The 16,788-nt window shown below is 41.9% G+C and overlaps 1 protein-coding gene across 3 annotated transcripts in view; it reads right to left on the bottom strand.

Moving 5' to 3' along the window:
* LARP4 (La ribonucleoprotein 4) overlaps window positions 1-16,788 on the bottom strand; it is a 248,711-nt gene that overhangs the window by 215,445 nt on the left and 16,478 nt on the right. The gene's annotated exons all lie outside the window — the stretch shown is intronic.

The following is a 16,788-nucleotide window of genomic DNA, read 5'->3' as shown; positions in this document are numbered from 1 at the left end:
GAAAACGCCATTCACATGCTCATACCCAATAAAGCGCCGGGTTTGGACAAAATTCCAGGTGACCTTTTCAGGTCTGAACCCCAGGTATGGGCACCGTATTTGTGCGTTTTGTTCAATTCCATCTTGCTCGGCGCAGAACCACCAGAAACCTGGCGAGGCGCCGAGATTGTGCCAATTCATAAAAAAGGTTGCCACTTCAGCCCTCGAACTACCGGCCGATTAGTCTAATTGACACGACTCAAAAGCTATTTGGGCGCATAGTCTTGGATAGACTACAGGCCTAGGAAGCAGAAAATAATATTCTAAGCACCCTACAGGCGGGCTTCAGGAAGGGTATTTCTACTCTCGACCAGATCTTTCGTCTCTAGGTCATATATTGGAAGACTGAGTGTGGAGGGTGGCAGCCTCTACCTCATTTTTGTCAACTTTAGATCAGCATTTGATCTGGTCCCGTGCAAAAACCTATGGAGAGTTCTTCAAACGCTCAATGTTCCCACCTATCTCTTGGATGTTTTGAAGAGCCTCCATATGGGCAATTTTGCCCAGGTTAGATGCGGGAAATATGGCGAACTATCTGAACGTTTTCCTGTTAATAGAGGAGTCCGCCAAGGATGTGTACTAGCGCCCACGCTGTTTTGTTTATATATTAATGGGCTTATTAAACATCTTCTAGCTATAAAGGATACTGATGTTCCTAGGTTAGCCACGGGCAAGGTACCAGCCCTAATGTTTGCTGATGATACCTTGCTTCTGTCACGTACCCCCATGGGAATCCAGCGCATTCTAGATGTTTTTGTAGACTTCTGCAGAGATAGGGGTCTTGAGATCAATCTAGCCAAAACGAAATTTATGATCCTCAACCCTCCCAAACACACTCGCCCAAACCCAGTACTAAATGGTATCCCCCTCGAACGGGTAAAAACGCTTGGATATTTGGGGATTATACTCCAAGAAGACCTGGGATGGGGAGGTCAAGTTGCCAATTCCACTCTAAAGCTGACCCAAACTACAGGAGGCATGGCCAGATTGTTCAAAGGTTCGGCTTTTAAACCAGCGGCGCCAGTGATAGAAATTTTTAAATCGCAGGCTAGAGCTGCTACAACCTATGGAGCGGAACTTTGGGGCCATTCTAAAACTGACAGCTTATCGAGGGCTGAAAATACCTTTATTAGGAATTTGTTGAGCTTACCATCCAGTTCCCCGTTGGTCCCCATTAGGTTCGATTTGGGTCTGCTCCCTATGGAAGAGGTGGTGGCTGTGCGGCCCGTCTACTACTGGAAGAGACTCTGGTCCAACCCGGACTTGGAATCTTATAGAAATGAATTCATGGCGGTCTGGCCTACAATTAAAAATCTGAACATCCCTTGGCTAATGTATGTTAGGGACACCTGTGCCAAGATTGGTTTCCAGGAACTTTGGGACACTCCAGAAAGTTCTTGTCTGGCTGTTTCCAAAAGCAACTTGGTTGAACAATTCAGATACTTCTTCCTATCATGTTTACACATGAATTCAAATATAGGTAGGCTGACTGCTCAGTTCCTACAGATTAAACCAAATTATGGGAGGGAGTTATTCCTGGATTTGATTTTCCCCCCAGTTGCTAGGAAGCTGTATCTCCAACTAAGAATGGGCACTTTACCGCTCAGGTCCTTCACTTCCAGATGGGATTCCAATAAAAATAATTCAAGTCCTGCTTGTGGCTATATATTGGAGGATGAAAATCATGTGTTTTTCTTTTGCCCAACGTATGACTTGCACAGAAAACGCTGGGTAAAACCTAATTGCAATAACCTTTGTTTTAGAGAGTGTGAAAAAGCCCTGCGAGTTTTGAAATATGACACCCATCCCCCAATTGTTTTCGCAGTCTCACGCTTTCTAAACGCTATATGGTTGCAACGCAGGAAATTTTCCACCAACTGTTAATCATTTGATTAATTTAACTTTATTATTTCTACCTGATTTTGGTGGCTTAAGTTTGAGATCTGTTCTTGATGTGAATTAATATTGTTTGTAATTCATTGTTGCTTTTATGGCCCTAGTGGCCGAAATAAAGTTTATGAACTGAACGTTGAGACAGGAAAGCCACCTGTAGGGTGACCAATGTCTACCCCTGCCGTGAATGCTGCATCCATATCTATAAATAAATAATATTTATATTGATTTTTGGTCTAGGCAAATAACCGAGGTCTGTCTGACGGTAAAATGGTCTACTTAAACAGGCAGGGACATAACAAGTGCTACCATTTTGTAACAAAAAGGCTTTTGTCCTTACCGGGAGTTAGGTGACACGGCAGCGCGCAGGAAAGGACACTTCAAAAAAGGTGACACCCCCAATTTCAAAGGACAGACACTAAATCACATGTGCCTGAATTTAGACTATAAAGAGGAGTCCGTGCAGCATACTTTGTTGAACAGCGTTGTCTCATCAGCAGAGGGAAGACCACCAAGAATTATTTGCCGCTGGAACCAGAACTGGGGACTAAGGTCTATCAGTCTCCCATTTGGGTAGGGGCAATCACCCAGGAGCCAAGAACATTTGCCTCAGGCCAGAAGCACCAGCATTCTGCCTAACAATATGGCCCGGCTCAGCACAAAGGCACTAGCCTTAAAAGGAGACCATATTTATTCATGGCACCCTATCTTGCATGCATTTTACTGCTTTTATACTAAAATCAGCATTGCAGCTGAAAGGCACATTACTGGGGTATTTTGAGTTGCGAGCCCTCGCATACCTTGCAACTATCTCCCCCTAAAGAGCCTTGGACAGCTCAGCCTGCATTACCACTAAGAGTCAAGTGCTAAAGAGGTAGTACTTAGACCAGTTACTCAAAGTCCATAGTAAGCCAGGCCCCAGGACAACGGGCTCAAAGGGCCAGTACTGCCACTGTTGGACCCGGTAATTCCTGCTTTCTCCGTGGCCCCGCTAAATGGGTTTCGCACATTGCTTAACTTTTGGATTTTACCTTGCTTCTGTTTTTAGGATCGAGTATTGGGGGATTTCAGTGCTTGTTCCGCAATATCTTCTAGCTGTGATATAGGTTGTTGAATAGATGGGCAAGCTGGGTAGTTGAAGTATCATCAAAATGTTTTTCTGGCACAGTGCGCTTGACATGTTTTACCAGTTGCTCCAGATGGCAGTTTGAGGCGATTATAAACTGCATTTGAAAAGGCAAAACATTTCTATTTGGTATTTGAAGATCCTCTACCTTTAGTATGCAATTACAGTTTCTCAGGTGTTTGGGGGTAGCTTTTCTAAAATGGCTTCAATGTTTCCGTCCAGTTACTCAAACAAAATGGAGTTGGGTGCTATATTGACGTAAGTAATCTATTGCAGAATATGACTGCATAGACCGCAGACTAAAAAAATATTACAGAAAGAATAAACACTTAATGTCACACAATGAAGGGAAACCCTGATACAGCACGGTAAATGGCAAATGTATGCCTTGCACTAGTTTTACCAATGAGTCCACATACTCCTGCTATAGAAGCACCATCAGTGCTATTACTAGTTCGAAAGTAAATTAAGGATGTTGGAAAAATGCTCCAATTTGATTCTCACTTTAAATCACACCTGCATAAGGCACTGGGGCATACATGGCCAAGCAACAACATATCTAACCTATCAAACTCACAAAGTATAATGTACAGCAAGGGAAAAAGTGTGAGCAGTTTTGGATTTGAATCAAGCAATTTTCCAAATCTTTCAAGTTACTAGTTAAAACACATCTGTTCCACAAGACACACTTTCTCCACCATCAAATGACTGACCATCATACCCACTGCTAGTTACTCAGCTACCATCTCAACATACCAAAGTTAAAGGTCGTGCAGAGACAACCAAGCACACACAGTTCCAAGTCTTTCGACTTATGGTTTTGATACTTTTAGTCACTGTACTGAAAAGTTAAAGAGGTAACTGTACTTTGAAAGAAAGGAGTTAACTGAAGTCTTCTTCACTATTAAACACATTTACTACAGTCTCCATGCTAACAAAATAAATATGGGACCTTGCAGTTAAAACCAGACAACAGAAAAGTGAAGATTGCAAAGTTTAGTCCCCCTGTAAGCTGAACTCACAAGTCAAATCACATGCTTCACTCAAATTCACGTATTTAATGACTTCCTCCGTGCTAGTTTTAAAAAAAATATATATATTTTTTTTTAAAACAACCCGTGCTAACAAAGTAACTTGTTTGTAACTTTGAATGTATCCATTTTCACAACATATGCCAAAGATTAGAGAACATCCCACTCATGACAATAGACTTCTCGTGACTTGGACGAAGCCACCGTAGGAGCAAAAGTGCATTCAACAACCATCCTATAAGTACAGTGGTAAAGCAGAATGGGGAGAACTCAGTCGCTGGCTGTGCTTTCAGCAAGAGGGCAAAATCACCACCACAAGCTCTGCAGGAAAGCCCAAATACCACATTAAAGTGTCAACTCCCAAAGCAGTTAAAAAACTCCCTTCTTAACTCTACCCTTAGACCATTGAGGACCTTCAATATCATGTGGAAACCAGTGATTATCAAAAACATTTGAAAGAAAAAACAAATGTGCAATTTAATTATTATAATAAAAAGGCCTGTCTTTTTAATGTCCGAACAAGCAACCAACTCAAATTCCTGCTACACACCTCCCTCAACATACGTAGTCCGCAGGTAGCACAAAGGACCAAAGCTAAACTGCACCCTCGTGTCCTTTCTAGCCTAGCCCTAGTTTTTGACTCGCACACATAGCCTGAAGATGTGGACGATTTAAGGGCTTGTCCCAAAGGGATGGTAACCGGTCTGTTCTTTAGAGCATAGCAGGGAGATGGTTAGCCATATTAGCACTTGCACTGGTAAAAAACAGTGGCTAAAGATAGATTGCTACTATCCAGTTGGAGATCAAGAACATTCTCTACTTGTTTACGAAGGTTGTAACCTTAGCTGTGCCAGCCGTACTGGGGCTACTTAAATTAAAAAACAGTTTAACTTGCCCAAATACACATTTAATTTCACTTTGACACCAAGGACAAATTGTATGGGATAAGGCAGGCTTAATAACCAATCAACACTTTCAACATCCCTGCACTATCAGTACTGTTGCAAACAGTAAAGCAGACCAAAGAGGAGTTCCAAGACAACAGCTCCCCTCTTTGTTGCAAGTGGCAAGATGTTTTTGCTGTGCTAGACTAATTGCAAAAATAAAATCTGCCAAAGGCATGTTTCTTAACCTAGACTGGAGGAGGAAGTTGCAAATGCATATCACCACCACTCACAGCATACACATAAGACTGCAAAGAGTTTAAATTAACACCACAGGTACATGTCCTAAGAATGGCAAAGACGACTGGTTGGAGCCACAGGTTTCTCCCTTAGTTAGTGAGGAAACTAAATGAAGTGATTTTCTACCTCAAATTATTTCGGTAATAGAACGTCATGGAATACAGATTACAACTCGCCACCATTACATAACTCAATGTAATGGCAAAGTCGATTTTGATACAACTAAAAATTTAATTTGCTTTTTTGAATGACATAAGTTTCACGATCGCAACCATTTCAAACAAACCTTAAGGACTATACAGTTATGTTCTGGGCAACTTAAAGCTGACAGTTTTTAAGCAGGTGAGAAACGGAGGTCCAAGAGGTCCAGATCCTTTAAGATTTTCCAAAATATCCACCCAACTTATTTACATGCCGAGACTCTAAATAGAACTTATTTGCATGGTCTATTACCATGAAAATTTGTCAAGCATGCATAGGTCATGAACACTGAAGGAACAGCTCAGCATTAAAAGTATACAAAATAAAAAAAAATAAACGTAGTGGGGGTCCCCTAGCACAGCGATAACATGCACAAGATTACGTTTCAGAAATTTAAAGTGAAGTTCTGCCAAAAGAGGAGACACTAAAAACTCTTGAACGTATTTAAAGCAGTAAGTAGATGCTGATGGAAGGTACTGCAGTTTACAGTGAAAGAATCATGGTTTATTTATTTATTACATTTCTTTTGGCCAAGAGTCACTCACACTAACATATGCTGTTGCTATTAATCACAGTTCTATTTATAAAACTAACTGTGCTATTAAACTATGTGTCGTGAGGCATTAGGTAATGCTTCACTTGAAGAGGTTTCTTCCGATTATGTTCACTTTGACCTTTGCACAGAAAACACAGCTTCTCGATGCAGCAACATTAATTGCAAGCCAATACTGTACAGCTAGTGAGAGGAATGGATTTTCATCTGCAAAGAGATCTAAACGTACAAGTAACCAGTTAAAGAATTAGTCTAGAGAAATGACAAGTTTCTGCAAATGAGAAAAATAACGAAAACGAATTGTCTTCTTTGTTACACAGTACAAGATGAAGGTTTAGGTTAACAAATATCGCTCTTAATACATAGAATGCTAGTTGACAAATTAGGAACATTCCTGAATGGAAGTTCAGCATATCAGTATAAACAGAAAGATGATACACTTTGTATTTTAGCGAGATTGTAGTTTCAAACGTTACATTAAAGGGTGGCTAGTGTCTGACCAGATTTAACTACGCAACGTTATAGGACTGGAGCAGCACTTCATGCGCAACCTCTGAGATATGGCCGTGCAAAGTTGCCACTGGTTGGTTTTATAAGCTACGTGGCAGCAGTATTCTGGTCATAAACAATACGTGTACAAAGATTCTCAAGTGTGTGTGTGTACACATGCCGAGATTAAGTGCTCTGTGCTAGAACGGTGTGATAGTTGGGTGCAGCATACCAACCCATGGCAGTCCATTTAGAGTTTTGAACGATCTTAATTGCAACACAACAATCAGATTTTAAGGTACACACAGTCGTATAAGCCTTTGAGTTTCAAAATTTTCATTTTCTACATGGTAACCCTCCAATGAGGTTAAGTACTGGCCTATGTCGTCACAGGAAGAAATCACAACTGAAAAGAGGGGCCGGGAGAGCAGTTAACAAAGTAGACCGAACTCACATAGAACTAATGTTTTTGATTCAAGAGAAATTCATAGGTTTATCTTTAGTTATATGCAGAAGCATATTTTCTACGAAAGTGGATCAAGAAAGACTTATGAAGACAATACAGAAAGAAGTTACCATACACGGAAGCCATAATTGAATTACAGGCATAACAGAAGTAACATGCGATACACACAAGCTCAGTTCTTAGAAAAAATAAAAAAGGTTTTGCTATTGTTCTCACAAATAAGAATGTATTTGCTTGGCTTTACTCCTACCTTCTTTTTTAAGCATATCAGACCTGTTGTGTTGACCCCGTTGCACCAAAACACAACTTTTCTAGAAAATGCTTCTTATGCTAACAGCAGGAGGCACCTGTTGTCAAGAGACAACACACCACCCACCAACGCCCCAGAGCCCAATGGAATTCGAGGAGCAATACCTTCTGTGGATTGAGTTCTATTCAGCTGTTTAAGTTATTAAAAATGTCCTCCACCACTTTGTCACTATATAATCTAAATGCAGAAGGAAAAAATATTAAGTGACCCCTCTACACAGATGCAGTTTAATTTGCTTAATGGAGCAAGAAGCTCAATTCACTAACCTAAAAGCAGTGCCAAGCAAAGACCAGGTCTACTTCAACCAGTGGCGTCGCCCCACAGCTCAGCGAGCAGTACAAAAATTTTTAAAAAAATAAAAAGTTATTATAATGTTATTTCTCTTTGTGGGACTCGGAGCCAGGTTGGGCTTAGGCTTGCTGCCGTAGTTTGCAATCCCTTCGTGCGCACCGCGGTTTGGCTGGCCCTTTTGGGCCGGCCAAACCACCATGCACAATAATCATGTTCTCCACCGGGTTGTGCTGCAGAGCCCGGTAAAGAACATGCCCAGACTCCCCGGCACCACCTTAGCAGCCTGTTTGGCTGCTCTGACCAGTCACGACACTGCTGCTGAAGCGTTGTAATTCTCTGGGAGAGGCCAGGATCCTGGATGCTTCCAATTCTACAGACGGAGGAGTGACAGACGGAGGAGTGGCGGCGACAGGTAAGTTTATTTTTCTATTACTGATCTTAACACACTTCATCATCCAGATGTTAAAACTAAGCTTTACTAGGACAAAGGATACCAGCTACACAATATTTTCTTAATGTAGGTGCACCTTAATTCTGATCTATGTATTGCTTAATTTTCAGTTTATGACAATAAGGCACTTAAGGGAACATCTGGTGAAGGAAGTAAATGCTTAGTCAAAATATCAAAACTTTATTCAAGGTACTATGTTGGATAAAATTTGGTTCACGCTCCCTTTGTCCAATATGTCTATATGGCACAGAGCGTACTATTTTATTGAGCGCAACAGGAAAAACGTTTGTTCTCAAAACATAGGAATATTCTTATGAAGATGCTGTCCAATTACAGGTCTCGGATAACATTACGTCAGTAAAGAAGTGAAGAAAGAAGTCAACACCAGCTTAAACATTACTAACTAAACAACCAAAGCAGATTATCAGATCTTTTGAAGAGGAAGAAAGATGGTAAATAAGACTAGGTAAGAATAAAGTCCAAGTGCCATTACAATCTCTGAACACATTCATTTTTTTCCCAGAGTAATACATATCAAGACTAAGATTAGTAACAGATAAATAAAGTGTCAAGAGCAAGAAAAAGGATATATTTTTAAGTGTGCACTGTTGATTTAGGTTTTAGAAAGAACAGATGTTTCATATAAGATCTAATTTTAGTACCAATAAACATACATTTACATAAGTCTACTGTTCCAGCTGCTTGTTGAATAAATACATCCAAAGAACGTGGATTTAAGACAAATTTACTATTACTCACACAAGCTGGCAAGCAGCAATTGAAGCCTTTAAGAAATTGTGCATTTCAAAATTAAATGTTGAACAACATTTTTGCACCGTGTATGTAAACTGCCTTCTTGCTTGCACACCGAGATTACACCTTTGTGTATGCACTAGAGTAGGAGGGTGTCAGTTATTTCTTGTCAAGCTTTATGCTTTAATGAATTTTTCAAAGGGTATCTACCACTGCTGCATCTATACAATTCACTTTCAAAAGGGTTTCTTCAGCGTACAGATTGACAAATTAACAGGAGGCTCACTCCTAAAAATGTCCACTTCGGAGACCTATAGTGACAGCCTTTAAATTTAAAACAAAAATTAAAAACACACTGGCAAGGATAAGTATGGCTTTAACAACCCCGTCAGAAATCAAATGCAAAAAAATTGAAAGTTAAGTGAAGAAAAAAAAAAAAAAAAGTTAAAACAATGCTTCTATAAGATGGTGTGCATGCCTGCCAAAAAAAAAAGAAATAAAGGAAAAAAAGCATAACATTTAATTTTAAAAATGGAAGCAGCGAAGAAACTTAAGCAGATCTTGGTCTTCCAGTTCAGGAACATACACAGAATACTTTATGGGCAGATGTGCACAAACAAACTGCTGTCCGTTGCAGTTAAAATCCAACGACCTAAGTGGGCTGCCCCATGTTCGATCCTGTGGTGAGCAGAAGCAATGATAGTTGGATAGACCAATGCATGAAGAGGCCCTACCAAAACACCATATATGTACAAGGTGCGTGGGAGAGGCATACTGCCTTGCCAGGGAGCCCAGCAGCAGTCTTTACTTGTCTGCTGTCATCCTGGAGAAATGGGATCTCCCGGGACAAGACTTGTGTCTCGGCCTCCAGGGGCAAAGGTTTCTCTGGGTAGGGATCTCCAAATTTAACTTTTCTTGTTGAGCTTGAATCTTTCAGCTCCTATGGTTGAACATGCTCTCGGCTTAGGCTACTGGTAAGACTAATGCGACAGCCCACCAGCTAAGTATGCTCCCCATTACACTTCCCAGGTCCATGTCTTTGGCCATCTAGTATGGCACAAGTGTGTCAGCAGCAGTGTCAGTGGGCACCCCTGATGGAGGACACGCAGCTTCAGGACCAGCCCATAGTAGTTCCAGGGGGAGCCCCTTGCCGCCGCACCCTGTCTATTTTACAGTCCCTCAGTGGGAAAGGCTGGACAAGACCTCTGGCTTTGGAGCAACATTTCTATCCCTTAGATGCCAGCTGGACAACTGAAGTACATCTTTTTGGCAGGGTAAGGTGGCTTTCCCTATCAGGTGGGCTTTCTTTCGCCATAGTCACTCCCAGGTCCAGTGAGTCCTCCACAGTTTCCGTTGTGTGCAGGGGATTTAAATTGCAATAGAAAGTTCTAGAAGATAGGGCACTCTCACTCCGGTAGCTTGACGTGACTTATAGAAACACCTTCAGTCCGGCTCAAAACCAACAGCTATCTGATCCCTTCCCTCCATAACTTTAAAGGCGAGCCCCTCCTGGATTTGGCTTCAAAGGTCTGGTTGTCCTCCTTGGTTTCTATGGGCTTGGGTTTGCCCTGGCCAGGTGCTGTTTTAGTACATGCAGCAGCCCCCCACCCCTCCTTTCAGAGGAACAGGGCCAAGCTCTGTAAAATGGCCCCATTGTGTGGGGGAGGCCTTTGATTCACCTGCTGGCCAGCAAAGCAATTAATTAAGTAAGCCAAAACTGTGATTTTGTGCAGATTTAGCCCATAATGTATAAATAAGTGAAGTAATACAGATATGCCTTGAATGCTCATGCACATTATAAGACCTACATCAGGGCAACACCAAGAGTTCCTTTTTTTGACAGGTTACCTGTGCGCAGATACTAGGCTGAGATGGACGTAGTAATAAATGCTCAGCGCACACACGTTTGTGTGTAAAAAGCCTAGTCTCTTACCTTAGCTGCGCAGCAGCCCTTATTTTGACAGAGGAGTACTGTTAGCACCCACTACCTTTCCACAGAATATACTTTGATTGGTAAACTCATTCACAGTAAAAACACAAAGCCAGGTGGTCAAAAAGCAAAATTCCAGGGCAATTAAATGGTCAGAACCCAAGTACAGGCAGTAACACCTAAAACTAACCGCTCATGCTCAGAAAAACATACATTAGAACTACATGTACATTCTTACAGGTGGCTGCAAGCATATAAAGCTACCTTAAATGTGCTTTTACATCTTCAGTCATAACTATTGCATCGTAAAAAAGAAAAAAAGATAATTTGCATCTAAACCAGCATATAATCCTTGACAAAATAAGGTTATCCATATGAACTATTGCAAAACCCGAATGGACTATCACCAGTTCCTTATTCAGAACGGGTATCATGCCTAACTACCTTGTATACGTATTTATTAGGCTACTTCTAAAGAAAAGATCCTTCCCATTGCAAACATAAAATTACTTACTATATCAAAACTAATACTTTCAGGCCAAACTTCTTGAATAAAAAGGGTCCTGGATGGCGATATGAACTGGAATTAACACTATTGCCAATTCGCAAACTGGTGTATGCCGGAGCAAAAAAAAAAAAAATACTAAAATATCCATCAACTCAGAATCACTACTCACTGAAATGGGTCATCTGTATTTTGTTTGCTAGACCTGTACATTAATCACTACTAATCATTTTAAAACCTGGATATTCATAGCAAATACTTTAACTGGATGACCTTCATCACTGGAAAGCGAAATCCCCATTACCCTGCTGCGCCTATAAAACATCACTTCATATTAACTAGACAGCAAGAATCTCACTGCTAAAATTGTCTTTTCAACATTTAACTTTGCTCTTTAGATAAAATCATTTGGTATTATGGTCTTACTTGTGTTTATTAGGCATCTTAATAAACTCAATGACTACCATCACCCTCATAAACAGGATGACAGTTAACACCCTCAGATCAATTCGAACAAGCTAGAAATGCTCGGAGATAAACCTAAGCTGGAAAGTATTACCGGTCCTGGTCTGAAAAACTAGGACAGAAACCACGTTCAAAGGGCATAATAAAGAGCCTGGAATCTCTGTAGACCCTAACTTTGAAAACACAATCAAAACCACAAAAAGGATAACCTACAAAGTATGATTAGAACCACTGAACTGATATATCTGCGCCCAGCTGACTCAGTGTCAAAAACCACAGCTTCCCTTGTAAAATCCTCTTTAGACTGTTCAACAGCTTTACCGTAGACCACAGAAAAAAACTTATACAAAATGCAACAGATCCAAAACTCAGTGGAAAGACTGCTCCAGTTTCTTAAACCCTAGGATCACATTGCCAGGGACCTTTAAACACTAATGGCTTCTAGCTACACATCAAATAAAAATAAACTTTAAGGCACTGAGCGTAACACCCTGAGAAATCTTATAACTTTAGTAGGGTTCCTCCATCAAAAATTCTCCACTAGCTTACCTCAACACAGCCTGTGTGTTAAAACCTAGACAGGTATTGAAGTCCCATGTTTAATATCACAAATGGGAGGTTGTTTTTTCAGACTGCAAGCCAATGCCTCAGCTTCATGCCATTAACATGTACCTTCTAGCTTAAGACCCAGATGCGATTCTTAATCCACCACAATACGATTAAACAGCAATAAACTATTCGAAACAATCACAGCCTAAACGGAGCAAGGACTCATGGTACATTACCCGCCGAAGCAACTCAAGCTCTCCTGATGATGCAGATTGAAACCTTTGATGCAAACAATTGAGTAGCAGCTATCAGGCAATGATTTATGAAAACGCTGTGCAGAACGCTGTAAAATGCACAGGCTACATTATCTAATCTCACATGCATCTAACACGAGCAACAAAAGGTTTGCGCTCCCACCTGCCACACCAACAGTACACGCAAATCTTTCCCATAGAACTAATTACAGTTACAAACTAAACCAACCACCAAAGAGGAAGAATTTGTAGCCATTCCGACATAAGCGCAAGCTACAATTCCACACTAGCAGATACAAGAAATGATACACATCTTCTAATTCCTTTGCAAAGGCTGAAGGATAATTTTTGCCTTACAAATTGGTAAAACAGTGAGGGTTCGCAGGGCGCAGAGCTAAATAAAAAATTTGCAAACTGTTTATATTTCTTTTAATGCTGGCTTGGGATAAGAGTACACCCCAAATCAGCTGCAGCAATAAGTCTATTATAAAGAAAAATGGTTCTAGATTTTCTTTTAAGACTCAAACCATCAAATTAATTTTATTATGGAAACCAGCCTCATTCTTTGATACTCAAAAAAGCTAAGAATAGCCGACTGTTCTCTGACTTAGATGCTACAGAGACTATTACCCGCTATAGACAAAAGCACAGAATACAGACACTTTGACAAGCTCTAAAACAGCAGTCACTCCCACATCAAAGCTATCCACCTTGAGGCTAGTCCATTAAACATTGTGCTTATCAGGCTAACTGCCTCTACACGGACTCGTGTCTAGGCACAATTGTTTTTGTGAGAAGTACAAGTGCTGTAAAAATTAATTAAAGATGTTCTCTACAGAGATGTAAGAAAGCTAGTTAAGAGGGCAGTAAGGGCTATGAAGAACACTAGGCAAACCTATCTAGCCTGATGGATACATCTAACAGATTCCTCGTCACATGCATTTCCAGAAAGCACCAGACTTGATCTAGGAGCAAATTCAATCCTTCCTGGATGCTGAAAGGTGGTGCCATCTTCTGCCCAAAACAGTCCTCACCCCTCCACAAACAACATTTCCTTTTAACACTCACAGATTCAGGCTCAAAGCTCTGCGGATTATCTTTTTTTTTTTTTTTTACTTTGTTTGAACTTTTTGGCATTGAGCAGAGTCAATGAAAAGGACAGGTCTCAAGCTGTGCTGCATGTTTCACGAGCAGATGTCACAGACCAGCACAACTTTGGCACCTCAGCACAAGTAGGTCCTGTGGCGAATGCTCAATAATGCATCCAAAGAGCAAGAACCCAAAATAAGTCACAGCATAAGAAACTGGGTCAACCCCCATACACACACCGCTCGCAGACCATACACGCATGATCTCTTTGCACCCCCCCCCCCATCTTTTTCCTTTCCTGTAACAATCTGGGCCACTTCAGACACCCACTCTCTCCCCATATATTTGTCTTCCCCAATCCCTGCCTATGCTCACGTATGTGCCTCCACCATCCCTACGCTTCCCTTCCCCCTCTAGTCCCACTCCATTCCCCTACCCCTTCCAGCCTCCCCCTCCTTGCTACATGGACAAGTCACATAGCCTGTATGCGAGTAACCAGACTCCAGCTTCCAACTCATATCAGATATCAATTCTAGGGCCAAGGCACCAAGGTTCCCAAGTCATCATAGACTCTACAGCAAAGTGGAGTTTTGACGGAGGATGCTGATTAATATGGTTCGAGATCAGACTTGTGACCTTTGGGTCACATTTATCGGATGTGGCCTCCAGTCAGGCTTACACCAGGGACCTTCCCCAGCATGGATAGAGCCCTGGAAACAGCCACCCCACAGACTTTACAAGTTCTGGTGCACGATCCAAGTTAGACACTGCTTTTAGCTATGTGATGGGCTTTGGCAAAGCGGGTTGGGGGTGAGGGGTGTCTGGCAGGGTGAGTGATGGGGCTGGTCACCTTATGTCATGTTGCACCGCCAATAAAGTTTAAACACAAATTGGGGCTTACTCTCAGGCAATAATTCTTGGGAACAAAGGATCTCTGACTCAAAATTCTGATGCTCTACAAGTGATAATTTGCTCCCTCTTCCTAAACGTGCTCCTGGCTTTCATCTCTAGCTTCCAAATACCAGTGACATGGAAACTTAGACTTAATTGGATAGGGTCTTGAAGCATTCCACGCAAGAATGCATACTTTGCAGTGCTAGTCCCAAGGACTGCTGATGAACTGGACTTGCAAGAGCCACAGTGGAGATTAAAGCTAACCTGGCAATTGAAATCATCAGGCCTTTGATCTTCAGAACTCTTCCTGCCCTTCAGACAAGCATAACAGTACCATATAGGCATAACCATTCAGTCGCCTGGTTGCAAGAAAGCATGCATGCACAAGGCAAATCAACATGACCAACACAACCTCCTACTCCTGAGAACTTTAAAGCGCAGGCTTCCACAACAAGCAGACCGTTAAACCAAAAGAGTTTCTATTGCCTCACCGGACAAAGTCAAAACCAACAGATGCTCTGGGCAAGGAGGCCTTACCATCAAACAGCACGGCACGTTGCTCCTTCAATGCTATTTATCTCAGGTTACTACATTGGCGCTCTTTGGTAAATGGAGAGTACGATTTTACCCGTGTTGCCTGTACACGTACAATATTACTCGGTACAGTACATTCGGTTGCTCTTGTTACGGGCATCAGTGCTTTCATCACACTTGAATGTTACACCGACAGGTTTTCCAGGGAAATGCTAACCTCTTATGGACACGCTCTTCGCTGGGGCTAGTCTGTTTGGGGAGAAATCAGCTGCAGCATTTGAACACTTTAATGACAGCAGATCTGTGACATTTTCTGGGGTTACTTCCTCTCCTCACCACTTCATCAGCAACACAGGAAGTTTTCAGGGGCCTTGCAGTCTGTCTAGCAGCTAGCTCAACCTTTGCATGTCTCCAGGGGTTGGGGTAATGCAAGAGAATGAAGTCAGCAGCACTGAAGCTTCTCCTCATCTCCTGCTGCCAAACCTCTTAACTGCCTCATTGACCATTCGGGGCCAGCAATCTGTTGGGACTTGGACCAGAAGGACTTAAGACTGGTCATTGGACCTGCAGTACATGTTCTGACCATGCAGTCCCACAGAAATATCTCCAGGGTGTGGTGAAATCAGCGCACTTTCATTTCACAATCCTGCCCTACTGTCTAATATTGGCCCCTCAGTTCACAAAACTCATGCCAAAGGTTGGAGCAAATGTTGTCAAGTTAAAAATGCATGTATTCCTGTACCTCAACATCTTGCTGTTAAAAGCGGGCTTGCTGCAGCTAGTCTCAGACTACCTACAGGCATCCGTCATTGTTGCACACCCTAGGATTTTCAGACTAGCTGTGCAAACAATTCTCTAATTGGGTCATTCTGGACAAATGGGTTTTGAACACCTTGCCACCCACACAATAAGCAGGGGCATTCAAAATATGACCCCAGTGTTTCAATTCAATGTTGTTTTTGGCCTTAACGGTTCTGAAGCTTCTTGGAATCCTGGCTGCATATTCTGCTGGTGCTACAGACCCTTTGGTACAAGTCCCCTCAGAAGAAATCTGCGACGTCTTGAGTCTTGCACTAGGGGATACCTTTCAGATCACATGTGTATCTCGAGCGAAGGAGCTCAGGACCTTCAAGTGGTAGATTTTGGTTGCAAATCTGACACCTCCACTGTAAAACTCAGTGTTGACTGGAAGGTGTTGAAGTGCCATTACACAAACTATCTAGAGATGCAAGTAATCGGACTGGCCTCAAAGGCACTTTTTTACCCACACAAAGGCCAAAGCGATTTAGGCCCTTACAGGCCCCTAGACTGCTATGTAGTACTGAAAAAAAGCATGGAAGAGTATGATTCCATTCCCTTTGTCTGGAGGCTAAGACTTTTGCTATGACTGGTATTCCACAGACTTTCACAGTCCAATCACCAAGCAGGACTCCTTAACATGAAGGAAGGCCAGCTTAACAGGTGGCATGCTGCAGGCAAAGTCTCAGTGGCAGCTCAGGGTACCTAGGTGAAGTGGGGCTTACCCTTAATAGACTTCCCCAATAATATAGCTATATTTATAACAATATATGAATTGTCCCGTCTTTTGCGCTCTAGAGATTCAGCTTTAAAGTTCTCTAGGACACACTTTCCACATTTAACTGGACTCCAGTCTTGGGTACACATTCAATGCACTGCCAACAGTTACATATTGTTTAAAGATTTTTGATGGGTGCTCCCTTTGAACCTCTTCACAGCTGTACTGACCATCTTAATTCTGAATACAGTGTTTCACATTGACA

Source organism: Triturus cristatus, chromosome 4_1 (assembly GCF_964204655.1).
Source record: "Triturus cristatus chromosome 4_1, aTriCri1.1, whole genome shotgun sequence".
Taxonomy (NCBI): domain Eukaryota; kingdom Metazoa; phylum Chordata; class Amphibia; order Caudata; family Salamandridae; genus Triturus; species Triturus cristatus.
The sequence above is the reverse complement of the archived record's forward strand: the minus strand, read 5'-3'. Positions and strand labels throughout refer to the sequence as shown.